The 19,241-nt window shown below is 38.7% G+C and overlaps 1 long non-coding RNA gene across 1 annotated transcript; it reads right to left on the reverse strand.

Moving 5' to 3' along the window:
- Nucleotides 1–661: 661 nt before the first annotated feature.
- On the reverse strand, nucleotides 662–1,814 carry LOC103103297 (uncharacterized). Its single transcript, XR_008914390.1, has 2 exons — nucleotides 1,578–1,814; nucleotides 662–1,442 (listed from the first exon to the last, which is right to left on the reverse strand). It is a non-coding gene; the product is annotated as an uncharacterized LOC103103297 (long non-coding RNA).
- Nucleotides 1,815–19,241: the final 17,427 nt, after the last annotated feature.

Here is a 19,241-nt window from a genome sequence, read left to right on the forward strand (position 1 = left end):
ATATGAATCTACCAAATAATGTGGTCACTGTTATGCCATGCATCAATGAGAATGTGCCTCGTCTTTAAAATAGAGGCTAGACAGATTGGCTAACATTACAGCAAGGGAAAGTAATGAATGCTGGAGGAGATGTGGCAATGAAAAACCATTATCCACATCCAGAGGAAACACTGTGGGAGTAAAAACATGGAAGAAAAACAACTCTTGAATACATGGATTGAAGGGATATGCTTGGGGATGTAGACTCTAAATGAACTTCCTAGTGTAAACAACAACATGGAAATGAGTTCTGATCAAGGGCACAAGTAATACCCAAAGAAATTGCGCTTTGGCTGCAGGAAGGGTGGGGGCAGGGTTGGGAGGGAAATAATGTGATTATTGTAACCAAGGAATTATGTTCTAAATTAACTAAATAAAGTAATTCAAATAGGAAAAAATAAAATAAAATATCTGGAAGATGAAAAAAAAAGACTTGGTTTTGGTCTGCAGCTGTTTCAAAATTTTGCGTTTCTTCCTTGGCCTCAGGTGTCAGTTTTCTCCCTGAGGAGTCTACATCATTTTCTTTGAATGGCACCCAGGATGATTGTTCTGGGGTTCAGAGATGCACTCCTGGAGATGGGAGGGATACCATTGTCAAGAATGCAAGACTCTGAAACTTGGCTTCAAAAGAAAAAGAGACATTTTATTGATTTGGAAAGTCATGTTGAATGTGGTCAGGAGGCAGCCGAGGTGGAAGAGCATGGGTGCAAAAGCTGCTCCTTGGGAGGACAGCCAGACATCATGCCTCCATGCTGCGGTTTAGCTATCTTTTGACAGCAGTGAGGACAGGACCCAGAAACAAGGGGGTTGGGCAGGAGGTTTGTCCCAGGCCATGGGGCTGGTTCTTGGCATCTGCAGCATTAAGGAAGGGGTGTTTCTCTTTGGCATCTCATTAAAAGGGGAAAGAAGAGTGAGTAGAACCAGTGAAAGGTGGGGACTGCAGCTGAGGAACAGCTCAACTCTCCACAGTTTGTGCAGTATCCTCACTAGAGTGCATGGGATCTCAATGGTGGCTAACATTCTGTGTCCTTTTGCCTCACTTTGTTTCATAGCCTGCCCGAGGAAATGCCATTCTTGTTTAGTAAATGCTCCTTGTTGGGAAACGTCAGGACAACAGGTTAAGATCCCTATAAAGTAAGGCGCAGAGCTTAGCCTCTGAGATCTTGATTCCTTGCTTTCCTATGCAAGACTTCCATCACCTCATGCAAGAGTCTGATCAGAAGGGTTTGGACGCATCATGCAGTCTGCCACAGCCACTCACCTCACTGGCCAAAGTGGAGGTCTGCCACTCCCCATCCAATCTTGAACCAAATACATCTTCTGAGCCATCTGAACCCAACTGGGGCACCATCACATGCTTTGCTTGTCTGCAACCACTTATCCTGATTTTCTAGAGTGGACACCTGAGAAGTAGAATGGGAAAGATCGAGTGACTTATAAATTAGATAGAGGGATAGACCAATGGACAGAGGGATTGGCAGACACTGGAGATCGATTGATAAACAGATACATACATAGATAGGTACACACATACATACCTATGTAGAGATAGATATCCAGAGAGGACTGATGGGCAGACAGATAGACAGACTGACAGATACACAGACAGGAAGGTAGTAAGACAGAATAACAAATAAACGAAGCTCTCTGTCTGTCAATCCTCCTGTCTGTCTATCAAGTTGTCCGTCTCTCAGTCTACATGGATATAGAGATAGAGATAGTATGGGTTTTCTACTGTTGTGGCCTGAGGAACTGCATCCCCCAGTGTGCTCCTGAGGTCCCTCCCACTTATGTCCTGGACAAGATTGGTCTTGAAATGGTCCAATCCTAGGCTGTGTGAGGGATGATGCTCCCTACTTCCATGTGTGTGATTGGTCTTGAAATGTACCATTTCTGGGCTAAGGAGGGGCCATGGGCCTTGTTCCTCCCCCAACACAGGATTGGTCGAATTCGGGATCAATCCCATGCAGCATTCAAAGGGGTGGGACTCCTGGGGCACAATGGGGGTTGTAGTTCCCCAGGCTGTCACACCACTTGAATGCACACAAAAGAGAGACAGACAGACTGATAGATGTACCACCAGCAAGCAGATAGACAGGATAACAGATGAACTAATCTGTCTTTCAGTCGTTCTGTCTGTCCAGTTGTCCTTCTCTCCTTCTACATAGATACATAGATAGAGATCCTTTGGGTTTTCAAGTGTTGTGGCCTGGGGGACTACAACCCCCAGAGTGATCCAAGGGTCCCTCCCACTTTTTTCCGGGTAGGGATTGGTCTTGAATTGGACCGATTCTTTTCTTGGCGAGGGAAGATGCCCATTATTTCCTTTCATGGGATTGGTATTGAAATGGACCAATCCCATGCTAAGGAGGGACTATGGCCATTATCTCTCCCCCAACATATGATTGGTCAAATTCAAGACCAATCCCAATCCAGGACTCAAAGGGGAGGGACTCCTGGGGCACAATGGGCGTTGTAGTTCCCCAGGATGTCACAACATTTTAAAGCACAGAAACCACATACACACAGATTGATCCATGCACAAACAGGCAGGCAGAGAGATATATAGATTACACCGACAAGAACACAAAGATATAGATAGATAGATAGATAGATAGATAGATAGATAGATAGATAGATAGATAGACAGACAGACAGACAGTTGTACACCCAATGAGACAGACTTGTAGATACACAGAAAGGAAGGCAGACAAAAAGAATGACAGAGAAATTAATCTGTCTGTCTGTCTGTCGCTCTGTCCTGTCTTTATGTCCATCAGTCTGTCTCTGTCTGGAAGTCTGGTTCTCTTTCTTTGTCTTCATATCAACTTAGTGATCTTTCTGTCTATCTCTCTCTCTTTGAATCTCTCTACCCAAGTCTGTCTCTCTAGATATTTGTCTCTTTCTGTCTATGTATCGATCGCTTGACTTTCTCTGTCTCTCTATCTGTCATTCTCGTTCTATTAATCTATCGATAGCTCAGTCTACCTTTCTGTCCATCCTTCATTATATCTAACTGTGTCTCTATATATCTGTCTGTATCTGTCTGTCTGTATGTCTATCTATGTATCTGTCTATCTATCTAATTTTATCTGTGTGTCTCTCTATGAGTTTGCCTGTATATGTCTATCAGTCTATCAGTCTATCAACTTGTCCATTTATCAATCTGCATATTTGTTGCTTTTCCTCTCTCTGTCTGTCTCTCTGTTTCTCTCTCTTTCTCTCTCTCTCTCTCTCTATTCCTCTCTCACAAATAGCTATCTATTTCTGTAGAGAAAAAACTGACACACAGACAAATAGATGCACAGAAAGAGAAGAACTAAGAGAAGCAAATAGATACATACATACATAGTAACATACATAGAGATAACCAGAAGGGACTGGTTGGCAGACAGATGGATAGATACACATATAGACAGGCAGATAGATACATAGACATCACAAGGAGATACACAGAAAATATAGATATATTGATAGACAGCACACAGATAGACAGATATAAAAAGAGAAAGAGAGAGAGAGAGTCTGAGCAAGGAGCAGACATGGACGGAAGGACAATCACAAAGAAAGAATTACATAGATAGATAGATAGATAGACAGACAGACAGATAGCATGTCAACATGGAATCTATAAACCCCAAACTTGTAGCATAGTATGATCAGATGTACCCCAAGGTTAGGACTAGCTTCTAAATTGAAGACTCAAAGTTTGTACTTGTTCCCTGTTTCTGTGAGAATCCACCCAGAAGGGAACCTCAGGGTAGCAGGTTCAGACTGAGTAATGGAGTCTCAAGTGAATGGTAATTCTACTTGGATGGGACTAAGCAGATGGTAAGGACCCCATTTATTTTAGGTAGTCTCCCCTGTGGGTCAGAGATGTTTCCCCAAGTAAATCCCCACCTGATCAGGGACCATCCTTTAGTCTCCACTGTCAGCAGCCCTTTCCCTTACACCCTCTCCTCAAGCTGTGATTCTTTTCCCAAGCTTCATTGGATGCTGTCAGTAGAGTTTGAACACTCCCATTTTCTTTGTAGCTAGAGCAAAGTCAATCATCTTTCCCTGACCCTGGATTTCCCCCAAATGGTAGAGAAGTTCCCCAAATTCTTTTCTTCTTTAAACTTTCCAATCTGGTGCTATTGCCTTTCCCAGGGGTCAGTGTCCAGAGCCACCAGAGTTCAGTCCTGGCACTCTCCGTAGCCTTGTGGCGCCCAGCTCTGTCTAGAGCTCTACAGTCACATTGACCCCCTTTTCCTTGACTAAAGAGTGAGTTTTCTGACTATTTAATAGTTTTGTGTTTTTACAAGTCAACAGTAGTTATATAGATACATAGAGAGATACATAAAGAGATACATAAAAACATAGACACATAAAAACACACAGAGAGATATATAGCCAGACCTGACTGATGGGCAGAGATACAGATTCATTAGATACACAGACAGGCAGGTAGATAGTTATATCGACTACACAGACAGAAATACTAAGACATTGATAGATAAGATTATACATCCATAAACACATGGACACATAGATATAGCCATTTGGGACTTGCAGACAGAAGGACAGGCTGATAGACACACAGACAGATAGACAAAATGACAGAGAAACTAGTCCATCTGTCAGTCTTTCTGTATGTCTGTCGATCTGTCTGTGTCTGTCAGTCCGTTTTTCTCTCATTCTGTCTATATATCAATCTATTGATCTAGCTGTATCTATCTATCTGTATTGCTATCTGTCTATCCCTGTCTGTCTGTCTGTCCATCTGCCTGACTTTCTGTGTCTCTCTGTCTGTCTCTCCGTTCCACCTTCCCTCGGTCTGTCCTTCCATCTATCTGTCTCTGTCCCTTTGTTTCACTCTCTGATATTCTGCTGTTCTATTAATCTTTCAATCTCTCTGACTATCTCTCATTCTGTCTGTTTGTGTTTCTATGTCTTTTTGTTCTATTTTCCTATCTATTTATCTCTCTATCTGTCTGTCTGCCTGCCTGTCTATCTCTCTGTCTGTGTCTGACTATGTGTCTCTCTAGGTGCTATCTCTATATCCATCTATCTGCCCTCCTACCTATCTCACTACCCATCTGCCAGTCGGCCTGCCTATCGGTCTTTCTATCTGTCTGTCTCTATCTCTCTGGATTCTCACGGGATCAGGGAACAAGTACAAACTTTGGAGTCTCCAACCTACAAGCTCCTCCGGAAACCCAGGCTACACCAGATACTTCTAGGCCACAAGTTTAGGGTTTCTTGATTCCAGGTTGACAATAGAAAAACCGGGAAGGCCATGGTCCTTTGATATTCCCACAGACAGGGGAATGGGGAGATTGGTGTGAGAGCAAAAGAGTGTTCTAACATTTTAACTCTGTCTTTGCAAGATAGGATTCATGGTGGTGTGAATCAACAGAACATGTTCTGCATCTTCCATTCCTTTAATTTTTACAGCTGTTCAACAAATAACCAGATAAACAATAGACAATGAAATAAGTCTGATTCTAATAAAGACATGTTTTTTTGTAAATATAAAATGAACCGATTAAGACAATTATCATTTATACATTTTGTACAATATAAATAATTTCTGTTGCAATTAAACAGTACACAATGTTATTTTATAACACTTCCAATTGTATAATTTGTTTCTTGATCAAATTGAGTTACATGGAACAATTCCAATAAAATAATTGCAAGGTATATATTGTACAAATACAATTTGAAGTATTCAGGTACATTATATGCGTTGATATTACAACAAATACCCACATACTTTTATAATAGAATGTCTGTAAGCAAATTAATGATAATCTTTTGTAGATATATGGCCTCTTAGTAAAAGTTCATCTGTGAGGAGAGTTCATTAGACCTGCCCCTAAGTCAATGGTTTTGCCTTGTTTGTTCATCTGCTGTTTCTTCTGGTGTCTGGCCTCTGTGTTGTGCTGTGGTTGGTGCTGTACAGACATCTGCTTTCTCCTCTCTTTGGGCTGGCTTTCTTTGGAATTGCTTGATGACTGGTTTTCTGCCATGGATTTCTGATATCCGTGAAAAGAGAAGCAAAATCTTGACCCCAAAGGAAAGACTTATTGGGACCTATCCAATTAGAAAGTGACTGAAAATATCCTTTTTGTTTTTGAATTTATGCTTTTAAATTTCTTTTAGCCCTTTCTCCAATTTCTTGTTTTTAAGAGTTTTCTGGAATACTGGTCTTATGAGATATGTTTCATGATTTGTCCAACTTAGCCCATCTATGGCTGGTAGAAGCACTGTTATTTTAATTTTTTAACTGTTTAGGAATGACCAAATGTGCAAGATTATTTAAAAGATGTGCAATAACATTGCATACTTCTTCATTTTGAGCTTTAGCTCGTACCTCATGAGTGGAATTATCTCCAACCACATATTATTTTTCAATTTTTACAACAGGAGCATATTGAAAAGCATCCCTTTGCCAAAATTTTGCAGTTCTTAAAATTCTGCAGTTACCTCCTTGAGGTGAAGGAGTGACATTATATAGTCCACAAAATTTGCACTGCCAAGTAATTCCACTTGCTTGTATAGAATATTAAGGTTCAATAGATCTGCCACTCTGATATAGTAGTGAGTGCGAATTATCTGCTTCCTATAAAGCAGTGGCTGTTAGGCCATTTCCTTTTAAAACTCCCTCATACATAGGTCAAGGGAGGTTCATGTGAGAGTAAATGTGTGTTCTAAAATTTCAACTCTGCCTTTGCAAGATACGATTCATGGTGGTGTGAATCCACAGAACATGTTCTACATCTTACATTCCTGTAATTTTTACTGCTTTTTAACAAATAACCAGATAAACAACAGAAAAGGAATCACATGGGATTTTACAAGTCTGTGCTATGATCTTCATCATGTGTCAAACTGTAAGCAATTGTGTTTCCAGTAAAAAACCATACTGTGCCTGCATTAACGGCCACCATTGGCAAATACAGCTTCTGCTTTTTCCTGGTTTGATGCAGTGAATGTATTCATAGCATTAGCAATAAGGTACAAGGATGTTATTTTTTTAAACTTTTAATTTTAATTTTTAAAATTAATTAAATTAATTAATTTCAATATATTCATTTATTCATTCATAAATAAAATATATTTATTTAATTAATAAAAATAATTTAACATTAGTAAAATTAATTAATTAATTTAATTAATTAAAATTATTTTAAATTAAATTTAAAATAAAATTTAAAATAAAAAATATTTTGATACTAGGAATATGATTATCAATTTTACCTATAAACTTTACAAAATTCAATTGCCAAAATAGATATGGTGCAAGTAACACTGGAACTTGTATTCTTGTCATTGGGTTTAGACTAAAATCAGTATCAAGACCAATGTTTGTAATTTGAGTAAGTAGGAATTCTGCCATTTCTAAACAACTAATAAGTAACTGTCTATTGGTTAAAAATTTGAATCTGTCCAATAATGTGTCCACTCTGATGCAATGCATCAATGAGAGTGTGTCTCACCTTGAAAATGGAGGCTAGAAAAGTTTGAGAATAATGAATTCGAAATAATTTGTTTTTGGATAAAGTTGTATCAACTTTTTGCATTTCTTCCTTAGTCTCATTTTTAAGTTTTCTAGCTGAGGAGAGAACATAATTTTCTTTTAACGTACTAATGATTATATTAGCTCTCTTGTGTTTAAAAGAATTTTTTAATGCCTAAGTCAATGTGCCTCAAATAGTTTCTGAAAATAATTCAGTTTTTCTATTCTTCGTGGCCTGATGTCCTGTTGAAAAACGATTGTCCCTACGTATATAAAATTGGGATATATTTGAAATTTCTCTGAAGCATTGACCACTTTAGGCTTGTCATCTAAACAATTGTATTGAGTATTAACTTTTCTGTTGACTAATTCCAGTACTTGGGGTAAAAACTTTTAACCTAAAGTGAAAGTGTTATGCCATCCTTGTGGCAGGATTAATTTATCGATCTGCTGGAGTAATTTTCTTTTTAATATCCAAATAGGTTTAGAAGCATGTCACGTGGCTGGATCAGCCAATGTAGCTTCATATCTAATTAAAAGCACTAAAAATTCCATTTGCGCTGTGGTGCGTAAACTAAAATTAGACTAAAAATTTATATTAAAATCTGTTACAGATAGAATATCTCTTGTCCAAAGAGACTATTGTATATGAAAAATATCAGAAATTTTTTTTACTTTTCATAGAAAGAATATAATCAATTATTTCTTTTTAATTGTGTCCAATATAAATTTGAGCTATTTGATTTTAAATGACTTCACAGTAACTCCATCATTTAGCAAAGATCTGTTTGAAAAAAGAATCAGGTGTATACTTTTTTTGTCATTACCAATTGTGAAAGGCTTAAGTTGTGATTGCATCTCTCCCTTAAAATGCTTAAAGTCTGTAAATCCTGAAGATTGATGCTTTTACTTTTAAACAATAGATGAGCTGGATTCTCTGGGTCTGTTTTAGAGAAATTTACTGTAGTCTCCCAGATCCCCTTTTGATATGCTAAAATTGCTCTGAGCTTTGCTGATACAGAAAAGCCAGTTGCTCTGGCTACTTGCTTGAGAGCAAAATTTCTGCCTGTTTTAACTTTTGGGGGATCATTAGCCTTTTCTTTGGTATCCTGAATTTTAAAGGCGCTCGGGATCATTCCACCAATGTTTAAATGTTGTAGATGATTGGACTTGGTAGTTTGGGCCTGTGGTCTCTGCATACATGGTGTGACCCAATGCTGTTCTGTGGGACACTCTGAAAAATTCAGGAGACCATCTCGGCTTTAATTTGGGACATGATCATTTAAAATGTCCAGCTTTGTGGTAGGCAAAGCAAACACGTGTTCTGTTTTTACATTGAGCTGCAATCGGATTCTTGTGGATTAAAGTTTTTATGTCTTGGCATGTTCTTATAGCTTTTTTGGGAGGAATTGTCTCATCAAAGCACTCTGTAGCATTACATTGTTTAGTTACAATTTGCAATGCTCTTTTGGCAGCTAGCCCAAGGTGATTAAAGGTTTGTTCTGAATATAACAATTGTTTATTAAGACTTCTAAATTTACCTGTGCCAGTCAATTTATCATAGCTAGTGAGCACATGGATTTTCTTATTTTTTCTAACTTGTTCCTTATATAACTTTTGAAATAGCAGTTTCCAGGTTAAGAAATTTTTGGCAAAAAACACAGATTCAGTTGATACCAATGATCTGGTCTTAGACATTACTTGCTGATCTTGTCCAGCAGCTCCATGGTGATGGGAGCTTCATTACCATACTGAATTAGCCTGCTTTTGATCTCTTTAGGAGTCAGGAATAATAAACATTATTATGATGTTTTAAACTTACTTCTGAATTCTCAGAATTATCTCTAATTTCTGTTGGAGGAGCTCATTTACCAGCTTTCTTCTCTAGATTTCAGATGTTTGTAATCCTGCATTAGGTTTTCATGGAGGTGGAGGTTGAAATTTAGGAGGAATTGGGGGAAGGGATGATGGAGAGAATCCTCCTAAGGTGAGGGAGAGTCAGACTTACTGGCAACTTCTGCCACAGCCTGGAGTAAGAGGGTAGAGAATCAATTGATAGAGAGTCAGTTAAAGCCATAAAAGTTGAAAGAGCAATAGTGATATATAAGTGTTAGTAGAATTAGTGAAAGGTGGAGGTGACAGTGAGGAACAGCTCATCTCTCCACAGTTTGTGCAGTATCCTCACTAGAGTGCATGGGACCTCAATGGCGGCTAACACTCTATGTCCTTTTGCCTCACTTTGTTTCATAGCCTGCCCTGAGAAATGCCATTCTTGTTTAGTAAATGCTCCTTGTTCTGGAACATCAGGACAGCATTTAAAGATAACTTTAAGTAAGGCCTGGAGCTAAACTTTTGAGGTCTTAATTCCTATTTTAGAAGACTTAATAATATGAGAAGACAGATTTTTGACCCATATTCCAGAATGGAACAGCAACTCACCTCACTGGCCAAGTTCAGGTCTGCTGATCCATCTCTAATCTTGAACCTAATACGTCTCCTCAGGTGATTTATAATCTGTTGGGCTCCATAATGGAAGTTCCTGCAGTTACATGGTAATATTTTCATGGGTGGACACTTGAGAAGGAGATTGGAAACTTAGGGAAAATGGATAGAGGAGAAAAAAAGAGATTCAGAGAGAGAGAGAGAGAGAGAGAGAGAGAGAGAGAGAGAGAGAGAGAGAGAGAGAGAGCAACAAAGGAATAAAGACTCAGAGACAAGGAGTTAAAAAAATATGGGCTCCATTGTGCTTTCCCCTCTGATGGAATTGAGAGAGGGCTCTTCATGTGCCCTCAAACTTTTATTGGAGAGTTTAGGAATGTGGAGTGGGAGGTAGTTAATGAACATGTGACATGGCATAGGCTTTAACATTGACTCAATTGACAATCACATAATCAGAGAGGAGGGGGTTAATCAAAAATGTGAGTTGGTAAGAAATGTGGTCTAACAAGGTGGGAACTAGGACCCTGTGGCAAATATTGTCCTACTCAGGAATTCTTTTGTCCTTTGGACTGAAGATTTGGAAATACAATAATCAATAAGTAACATGACCATAAGTCTGGTATATGAACATATAAGATACATTATCATTACACCATTCATACTTTCAAGATGCTAATATACCTGGTATGCTACAGATCCATTTCAAGACCAATCTCACCCAGGGAAGTATGGAGCATCATCGCTCACCCAGCATGGGCCTCAATCCCATGACAGGAAGTAATGAGCATCATCCCTAGCACAGCATAGGATTGATCCAATTCAAGACCAGTCCCTCACCAGGAAATAAGGGGGAGGGACCCCTGGAGCACACTGGGGGATGCAGTTCCCCAAGCCACAACACCTGAAAACCCACACTATATCTATGTATCTATGTAGAAAGAGAGATGGACAAATGGACTGACAGAAGGATTGACAGACAGATTTGTTTATTTCTTATTCTGTCTATTTGTCTTCCTTTGTGTATATCTATCTGTCTGTCTGTCTGCCTGTCAGTTCCGTATGGGTATCTATCTATCTATATGTATGTATTTAAATATTTATGTGTGTATGTATGTATTTATTTATCGATCTATCTCTCAGTGTCTATCAATCTGTCTGTCGGTCTATCCATCTATATCTTATCAATCTATGAATCTCTCTCTATCTATGCATCTATGTATGTATGTATGTATCTATCTATCTATCTTTCTATCTATCTATTTCTTAATGTTTCTGTCTGTGTAGTCTATATAACGATCTACCTGCATGTCTGGGTATCTATGATTCTCTCTGTATGTCTGCCTGTCCATCCCATCTGTATATCCTTATGTATCTGTATCCTTATGTACGTATCTATTTTAAGGGGGGAAAAGAGGTTATTTTAAAAAGGGTTGGACTTGATTATATAAGAGTTTGGTCACCAGGGATTTAATTACCAAATCCCAAATCAATTATAAAGTCAGAATGGATCTTATGGTAGTTTATTTTTACAAAAAAAGAGGAAAGATATTAAGGAAGAGAGAGAGGAAAAAGAGAGAGTTCCTCTTGAGCCAGGCAGAAGTTCAGAGGTCCCTGCCAAGGGAAAGGAGTCTCAGGATAGTGGACCTTTGCAGAAGCTGGTGCCTCCAGAAAGGCCAAGGGAAAGGGAGTCAGCCTTTTCACTTACCATGTGTCAGTCCAGTCAGCAGATTCTTCTACCTCTTTTCAACAGCCTCAACTTGAAAGCATGAAGAATTCCTCCTGTCTCCACTTCCAAAAGTGAAGAATTGTCCTCTCATAGGAGTTTCCACTCCAAGTGTCTCCAAGATGAACTCCCAGAAGACCCCGTTCAGGTTCTTGTCTCTTTCTTTTAAAGACCTTTTTTCCTGCATCACTTCCCCGAATTTCAGGACTACTAATAATAGTTGACCCTCTGCTCTAGGTCTGCCCAGAAGGCAGTTAGTGGATATTGATTCATTACCCACTATTTCACACTTGGGTCACAGACCTCCCACTAAATTATTAAGTGGAATGTTTAAACCTTTGGGGATTAGATCTAACACGGGTGGATCTTCCCACTCATCTTTAAGTATTGTGTTTGCACTTTTTGCGATTGAATCTAAAAATAGGCTGGTCTCAATACTTAACTTTTAAGTAGGGTGTTTACACTTAGGGGGATTAAAATCTAAAAACAGACATTAGTTACAATTTAAATCTTTTCAATCAGGGAAGAGTTACAATCTGAGAGAGCCAAATTCAATCTTCACCATCCCCCCTGATGATCATTGGGAGACTAGTCTCCCCAGGGATCATTTAACATAATAATCTTGTAACTACAGATGTATACAATATTTCACTTTCTAAGAGGAAATTATAATAGTTAGAGGTAAGAGAGAAATAGAAAATAGAGAAAGCAAAAGAAATATTTTTGCTAGGCACATTGACAAAAAGCCAGTTAGGGGAAAGTCCCCTTTGGCATAAAAGTGTACATTTACAATAAGTGTTCAACCCCCTTTAGTTCAATTAATTGTACCCAAAGGTTTATTCTGGATATTCTTGATACAATGTAGATTTCTGCAGGCATCTTTCTTCAAATAGTTTATTCTCTAGTTAGCGAACTTCTTTTCTGAAATTTTTCTCAAACAAAATTTTAAATCTTGAATTTTTTTTAATAAAATACAACACATTTCTCCCTGAAAAGGGTGTTCACTAATACCTGGATCAACTCAATACATGGTTGAGTTATGGGGTGTATGAGTCAGTTATCAAAAGAAAACCAAACACATGAAAAGAAAAATTAAACTTTTGGAGAAATAAAAAGTTTAAATTCAGAATCAAAATGTCAAAAACTATATATATAAAGTTTCTGAATAAAATAAGAATAAATTCATAACAGGTCCTTGTGTTAGGGTCCAATTATAATAAATTTCTGTCCTATAAATTTGTAGAGGAAAAAAGCAGTAATATTGTATTTATCCATTATAAGTCAGGACTACAGGAAGTTGTCATACTATAATAGAGAAAAGAGGACTAGATTTTTGTGTAAAAGGGAAGTGTTATTCCCTAGTCTGATCTTTCATCATTTCTCAGGGATAGAGGAGCCAGAACAGCCAATTGTTATGTATTTTCATAGAAATTATTTCTCAAGGTATGTGGTTCAAGAATTCCTCTGTCTTAATATATGCCAAGTGCTTCAACCTCAAGTCTCACACTAGGTTCAAGTCTTTTTATTTTATTTTTAAAAAATCCTTACCTTCTGTCTTGGAGTCAATACTGGGTATTGGTTCCAAGGCAGAAGAGTGGTAAGGGCTAGGCAATGGGGGTCAAGTGACTTGCCCAGGGTCACACAGCTAGGAAGTGGCTGAGGCCAACTTTGAACCTAGGACCTCCCATCTCTAGGCCTGGCTCTCAACCTACTGAGCCACACAGCTGCCCCCTCAAGTCCTTTTAAATTGGCATAGAAGTTCATCAATCACACATGGATTGGTTTCTTTTTTGACCTGGGTGCTCTTTTTGTCATTATTCAGTTTAAGTCTGTGCTTCTATGGCACTGTATATATGAAGTCTGTGTTCCTTTTTGATCCCATTTCCTAGAATCAGACTCAAACGTTAATCACAGTCCCATAATATTTATCAATAAATGGCAGGTTTCCGTAGTCTAAAGTTCTTGAGTATGCATTTATATGCTAAGCAAATGGATATCTTAGGTTAAAAAATAAAACATTTTTAAAAGAAAATCTTCTCAATACTGGTGATATGTGCTTCAGATGCAGAAAATGAGAGGAAAAAATCAAATACTGTATGGCAGAAATAAAGTGCAACAAAAATGTACAGATCCATCAAAGGAAATTCTTATCATAATAGTTAAATATAATCAATATTGTCAATTATTCATTATCAACAAAGGATACTCTTTTTACATGGCTATAATTCAATCTTCACACTGTGTATATGTGTATGTTTGTATGTATGTTGGTATGTATGTATCTATTTGCGTCTGTCAGTCTTTGTCTTTCTGTGTCAGTTTTTCTCTCTACACAGATAGATAGTTGATAGAGAGATAGAGAGATAGACACAGACAGACGGAGGGATAAATGGACAGTCAGATTGATAGACAGACAGATACAGGCAGACACACAGAGAAACACAGATAGATAGATAGATAGATTGATAGATAGATACATAGAAAGGAAGAAAGAAAGAAAGGTTGAGAGAAAGATAGATTCCCAGAGAGATAGATAAAAGATAGACACAGTCACAGAGACGCAGACTGATATATAGAGACACAGATGAAAAGACATAATGACAGATAGACATAAAGGTAGACTGAGGGATTCATAGATTAATGTAGCATCCCAGGTATATTATCATCTTAAAAGTATTATTGATGTATTGATAATTTGTAACATATATGCTCATGTACCAGACTCATGGTCATGGTACTTCTTGATTACTGTAGTTCCAAATCTTCAGTCCAAAGGACAAAAGAATTCCTGAGCAGGACATTAGTTGCCACAGGGTCCTAGTTCCCACTTTTTCAGACCACCTACCATACCAGGTCACATGGTGGACCATCCTCCTCCTCTATTATCATGTGGTTGTCAGTTGAGCCAGCGTTAAATCCTATGCCATGTTACATGTTCATTAGCTACCTCTCACTCCACATTCCTGGATTCTTCAGTAATAGTTTGGGAACACATGCAGACTTCTCTCTCTGTACCGCCATCAGAGGAGCACACAAGGTGGAACCCATGTGTTTTAACTCTTTGTCTCTGAGTCTTTATTCCTTTATTATGTTCCCTCTCTCTCTATCCCCCTTGCTCATTTCCCCTCAGTTTCCAATTCTCCTTCTCAGGTGTACACCCACAAAAATATTAATTAGTGTTTGAAAGCAGCCACTGCATATGGCTCTCTGAAGATTAATTTAACTCTCCCATGCCCATTTTCGGATTTAATCACCAGAAGTTTACACTTACACTTGAGTGGGGGAGGTCTGTGATAGACTGCCACTCTGGGCAGTCCTAAGCAAAGCTTTAGCTGTAATGGGTATGCGTATAATGGAAGGAAGTCACAAGAAGTGATGAAAAGAAATGATCTTTAAAAATGCCAAGAACTTCCTGTGAAGAGGTCTTTTGGGTCTTTTGTCTTCAACTTGACTTGGCAGGAGCTCTGACTGAGGATCTCAGACTGCTTTTACTTTCCTTAAAACTACTGCCTGGGGGACAGCTGGGTAGCTCAGTGGATTGAGAACCAAGCCTAGAGACAGGAGGTCCTAGGTTCAAATCTGGCCTCAGCCACTTCCTACCAGTGTGACCCTGGGCAAATCACTTGACCCCCATCGCCTAGGCCTTACCACTCTTCTGCCTTGGAGCCAATACACAGTATTGATTCCAAGACGGAAGGTGAGGGTTATAAAAAAATTAAATAAATAAAAAAAAACTACTGCCTGGAGTGAGTGGAAAAGGCTGACTCCTTTCCTGGATTTTCAGATGAGCCTAGCTTCAGGAGAGACCTAACCTATTGTGAGAGGCTTCCTGCATCCCCAGGTCCTCAGCTCAAGGCTGAAGCCCCTCTGGCTAAGGGCTAACTAGCCCTGCCTGGGTGGAGCCAGTAGCCAGAGAAAAATGCTTAGTGTATAGGTTAGATATATTACTCTATCCTCACTCTGTTTTTCTTACTTTCATTCTTTCTTTATAAAATAAAGAAATGGTTAAAATAAATCTGCGACCCTACTCTTGAATAATCTAGTCCAATCTTTTATATTAACCCCTTCCATTCTGACCTTTACAGCGACCACACGGGGTTTTCAGATGGCTCAGAAGATGTATTTGGTTCAACATTGGAGGGGGAGTGGCAGACCTCTACTTTGGCCAGTGAGGTGAGTGGCTGTGGCAGACTGCATGATGCGTCCAAACCCTTTTTCTTTGACTCTTCCATGAGGCGCTGGAAGTCTTGAATAGGAAAGCAAGGAATCAATAGCTCAGAGGCTAAGCTCTGAGCATTACTTCATAGGGATCTTAACCTGTTGTCCTGACATTTCCCAAAAAGGAGCATTTACTAAAGAAGAATGGCATTTCCTCGGGCAGGCTATGAAACAAAGTGAGGCAAAAGGACATAGAGTGTTAGCCGCCATTGAGGTCCCATGCACTCTAGTGAGGATACTGCACAAACTGTGGAGAGTTGAGCTGTTCCTCACCTGCAGCCCCACCTTTCACTGCTTCTACTCACTCTTATCTCACTGTAGCTCTTTCAACTTTCATGGCTCTAACTGACTCTCATCTAACAATTAATTCCTCACTCTCTTACTGGAAGCTGCTGCAGAAGCTGAAGGTGAATCTGACCCACCCCTACCTTAGGAGACTTTTCTCAATCATTCCCCCCCCCCCCACTCCTGAACCTCCAACCCTACTCAAAACCAAATGCAGCAGGGGCAGCTGGGTAGCTCAGTTAATTGAGAGCTAGATCTACAGACAGGAGGTCCTAGGTTCAAATCTGACCTCAAACACTTCCCAGCTGTGTGACCCTGGGCAAGTCACTTGACCCCCATTGCCTAGCCCTTACCACTCTTCTGCCTTGGAGCCAATACACAGTATTGATTCCAAGACAGAAGGTAAGGGTTTAAAAAAAGAAAAACCAAATGCAGGATTATAATTATCCTAAATCAGGAGAAGAAAGCAGAGAAATCAGAATCTCTAACAGAAATTAGAGATAATCCTGAGAATGCAGAGTAAACTGAGAACAGCATAAAGATGTTGCATTCCTGACTCTTAAAGAACTCCAAAGCAGTGTAATTCAGTATGGTAATGAGACTCCCATCACCATGGAGCTGATGGACAAGATATGCAAGCAATCTCTAAGTCCAGATCATTGGTATCAGTTGAATCTGTGCTCATTAGGAAAGATTTCTTAACCTGGAAATTGCTATTTCAAAAGTTATGCAAGGAACAAGCTAGAGAAAGTGAGGGAAACCCATGTACCCATTGCCTATTATGAATTAGTAAATTTAGAAGTATTCATAGGCAATTGTTTTTTCTCCATTTGAATTAGTTTATTTAGTCAATTTAGAACATTGGTTACAATAATCACATTTTTCCCTCCCTCCCCTTCACCCACCCTTTCCACAGCCCACAGTCTTTCTTTGGTGTTTCTACTCCCAGAGTTTTTCCTCTGAATGTGGATCGTGTTCTTTCTTGTAAATACCTCCCAGTTGTTCAGGATCACTGCATTGCCACTAATGGAGAAGTCCATTACGTTCGATTGTGCCACAGTGTATCGGTCTCTGTGTACAATGTATTCCTGGTTCTGCTCCTCTTACTCTGTATCACTTCCTGGAGGTCGTTCCAGTCTCCATGGAACTCCTCCACTTTATTATTCCTTTTAGTACAATAGTATCCCATTACCAACAGATACCACAATTTGCTCAGCCATTCCCCAGTTGAAGGGCATCCCCTCGTTTTCCAATTTTTGGCCACCACAAAGAGCGCAGCTATGAATATTCTTGTACAAGTCTTTTTCCTTATTATCTCTTTGGGGTACAGACCCATAGGCAATTGTTATATTCAGAACAAACCTTTAATCAAGTTGGGCTAGCTGCTAAAAAAGCATGAGAAATTGTAACTGAACAAGGTACTGCTACAGATTTCTTTGAGGAGACAATTCCTCACAAAGAGGCTTTAAGAAGACATAAAAACTTTTTACCACAAGCATATGATGACAGCTTGATTTAAAAAGACAAAATGTGTTTGCTTTGCCCAATGCAAAGCTGGACATGTTGAATGATCATGTCTCAAATTAAAGCTGAGATTGTCTGAATTTTTCAAAGGGTGTCCCACAGAACAGCATTGGGTCACACCATGTCTCCCAATACCACAGGCCCAAACAACCAAGCCCAATCACCTACAACATTTCAACTGATTGGCGGGGCAGTCCTTAGCCCTTCTAAAATTCAGGTTACCAAAGAAAGGGCTAGTGATCCCAAAAAAGTTAAAACAGGCAGAAATTTTACTCTCATGCAAACAGAATTTCAATTTTAGCTTATGAAAAGAGGATCTGGGAGACAGTAACTTTTTTAACCCAAGACCCGAAAATCCTAATAAGTATCATAAGGGAGTAATAGAATCACACCTAAAGCCTTTCACATTTTTGCAATTGGTGAGGGCAAAGAAGTTATACACCCGATTCTTTTTTCAAACAGATCTTTGCTAAATGCAGGCATTACTGTGAAGTCAAATTTAAAATTAAACAGCTTCAATTTATATTGGACACAGCAAACTAAAAAGAAATAACTGCTGATGTTACTTTATGTGAAAAGGGAACCATTTTCTGGTATTTTTCATATACTAGGGTCTCTTTGGACAAGAGATGTTTTATCTGTAATGAATTTTAGTCTAACTATAAGCACCACAGTGCAAAAATAATTTTTAACGCTTTTAATTAGATATAAAGGTACATTCCCTGATCCAAGCACATGGCTTGCTTGGCTCGTAAAGAGAAAGTCACTCCAGCAGTTTGATAAATTAATCCTGCCATGAGGGTGTCATAACACCTTCACCTTAGGTCAAAAGTTTGTACCACCAGTGCTGGAATTAGTCAACAGAAAAGCTAATCCTCTGTACAGTAGTTCAAATGAAAAACCTAAATTGGTTTATGCTTCAGAGAAATTTAGAATATATCCAAATTTTAAATATGTAGGGACATTTATTTGTCAACAGGACATTAGACCACAAAGAATAGAAATTAGTAGAAACTGTTTTAAAAACTTGAATGATTTTCAGAAACTTTTAGATCAGCAGTTCTCAACCTCTCAATTTGTAGCCATGAGAATACATAATGCACATCAGGTATTTATATTCCGAATCATAACTGTAGCAAAATTACAGTTTTGAAGTAGCCACCAAAATAATTTTTTTGTTTTGGGGTCACTGCAACATAAGGAACTGTATTGTGGGGTCACGGCATTAGAAAGGTTGAGAACCACTGGTCTAGATGAAATAATTTCACTAAAGTATTCTTTAAAAAATTAAACATAGAAGAACTGACATAATCATCGGTTACTTTAAAAGAAAATTATGTACTCTCCTGAGTTAGATAACTTACACCTGAGGCCATACATATCTATCTTTAGATATACCTTTCTGTCTCTCTGTCTGTCCTTCTGTCTCTCTGTCTGTCCTTCTGTCTCTCTGTCTGTCTATCTATCTATCTATCTATCTATCTATCTATCTATCTATCTATCTATCTT

The sequence above is a fragment of the Monodelphis domestica genome, chromosome X (assembly GCF_027887165.1).
Source record: "Monodelphis domestica isolate mMonDom1 chromosome X, mMonDom1.pri, whole genome shotgun sequence".
Lineage (NCBI taxonomy): Eukaryota > Metazoa > Chordata > Mammalia > Didelphimorphia > Didelphidae > Monodelphis > Monodelphis domestica.